At 27.9% G+C, this 2,550-nt stretch overlaps 1 non-coding gene across 1 annotated transcript; it reads left to right on the top strand.

Moving 5' to 3' along the window:
* The first annotated feature begins 414 nt into the window (after positions 1 to 414).
* LOC147818095 (small nucleolar RNA SNORD36) lies at positions 415 to 489 on the top strand. The gene has a single exon (XR_015438330.1). It is a non-coding gene; the product is annotated as a small nucleolar RNA SNORD36 (small nucleolar RNA).
* Positions 490 to 2,550: the final 2,061 nt, after the last annotated feature.

The following is a 2,550-nucleotide window of genomic DNA, read 5'->3' as shown; positions in this document are numbered from 1 at the left end:
TATACTATGTTGTTTTTATCGCCTTTTATGCCATAATATACCATGATGTTTTTTTGACATTTTTATGCCATACTATACTATTACGTTTTTTGACATTTTTATGCCATACTATACTATGACGTTTTTGGGCATTTTCATGCCTTACTATACTTTGTCGTTTAAACCCTTACTATACTATGTTGTTTTTATCGCCTTTTATGCCATAATATACCATGATGTTTTTTTGACATTTTTATGCCATACTATACTATTACGTTTTTTGACATTTTTATGCCATACTATACTATGACGTTTTTTGACATTTTTATGCCTTACTGTAATATGTCGTTTAAACCCTTACTATACTATGTTGTTTTTATCGCCTTTTATGCCATAATATACCATGATGTTTTTTCAACATTTTTATGCCATGCTATACTATGACGTTTTTTGACATTTTTATGCCTGAATATACTATGACGTTTTTTGACATTTTTATGCCTGAATATACTATGTCGTTTAAACCCTTACTATACTTTGTTGTTTTTATTGCCTTTTATGCCATAATATAGCATGATGTTTTTTTGACATTTTTATGCCATACTATACTATGACGTTTTTTGACATTTTTATGTCATACTATACTATGACGTTTTTTGACATTTTCATGCCTTACTATACCATGTCGTTTAAACCCTTACTATACTATGTTGTTTTTATTGCCTTTTATGCCATAATATACCATGATGTTTTTTTGACATTTTTATGCCATACTATACTATGACGTTTTTTTGACATTTTTATGCCATACTATACTATGACGTTTTTTGACATTTTTATGCCTTACTATACCATGTCGTTTAAACCCTTACTATAATGTGTTGTTTTTTTTGCTTTTTATGCCATAATATACCATGATGTTTTTTTGACATTTTTATGCCATACTATACTATGACGTTTTTTGACATTTTTATGCCATACTATACTATGACGTTTTTTGACATTTTTATGCCTTCCTATACTATGTCGTTTAAACCCTTACTATACTATGTTGTTTTTATCGCCTTTTATGCCATAATATACCATGACGTTTTTTGACATTTTTATGCCATACTATACTATGACGTTTTTTGACATTTTTATGCCTTACTATACTATGTCGTTTAAACCCTTACTATACTATGTTGTTTTTATTGCCTTTTATGCCATAATATACCATGATGTTTTATTGACATTTTTATGCCATACTATACTATGATGTTTTTGACATTTTTATGCCATACTATACTATGATGTTTTTGACATTTTTATGCCTTACTATACCATGTCGTTTAAACCCTTACTATACTATGTTGTTTTTATTGCCTTTTATGCCATAATATAGCATGATGTTTTTTTGACGTTTTTATGCCATACTATACTATGACGTTTTTTGACATTTTTATGCCTTACTATACCATGTCGTTTAAACCCTTACTATAATGTGTTGTTTTTATTGCTTTTTATGCCATAATATAACTTTTTTTTTTAAACATTTTTATGCCATACTATACTATGACGTTTTTTGACATTTTTATGCCTGAATATAACATTTTTTTTTTAACATTTTTATGCCATACTATACTATGACGTTTTTTGACATTTTTATGCCATACTATACAATGACGTTTTTGGGCATTTTCATGCTTTACTATACTTTGTCGTTTAAACCCTTACTATACTATGTTGTTTTTATTGCCTTTTATGCCATAATATACCATGATGTTTTTTTGACATTTTTATGCCATACTATACTATGACGTTTTTTGACATTTTTATGCCATACTATGCTATGACGTTTTTTGACATTTTTATGCCTTATGTACCATGACGTTTAAACCCTTACTATACTGTGTTGTTTTTATTGCCTTTTATGCCATAATATAATTTTTTTTTTTTAACATTTTTATGCCATACTATACTATGCCTTTTTTTGACATTTTTATGCCTGAATATACTATGACGTTTTTTGACATTTTTACGCCTTACTATACTATGTCGTTTAAACCCTTACTATACTATGTTGTTTTTATTGCCTTTTATGCCATAATATAGCATGATGTTTTTTTTACATTTTTATGCCATACTATACTATGACGTCTTTTGACATTTTCATGCCTTACTATACCATGTCATTGAAACCCTTACTATACTATGTTGTTTTTATTGCCTTTTATGCCATAATATAGCATGATGTTTTTTTGACATTTTTATGCCATACTATACTATGACGTTTTTTGACATTTTTATGCCATACTATACTATGACGTTTTTTGACATTTTTATGCATTATTATAATATGTCGTTTAAACCCTTACTATACTATGTTGTTTTTATCGCCTTTTATGCCATAATATAGCATGATGTTTTTTCAACATTTTTATGCCATGCTATACTATGACGTTTTTTGACATTTTTATGCCATACTATACTATGACGTTTTTTGACATTTTTATGAGATACTATACTATGACGTTTTTGGGCATTTTCATGCCTTACTATACTTTGTCGTTTAAACCCTTACTATACTAT

Source organism: Seriola lalandi, unplaced genomic scaffold (genome assembly GCF_002814215.2).
Source record: "Seriola lalandi dorsalis isolate HSWRI2012SDOR001 ecotype SW California unplaced genomic scaffold, Sedor1 jcf7180002054695, whole genome shotgun sequence".
In the NCBI taxonomy this organism is placed as follows: domain Eukaryota; kingdom Metazoa; phylum Chordata; class Actinopteri; order Carangiformes; family Carangidae; genus Seriola; species Seriola lalandi.
Note: the sequence above shows the minus strand (reverse complement) of the source record. Positions and strands in the feature narration are given on the sequence as shown.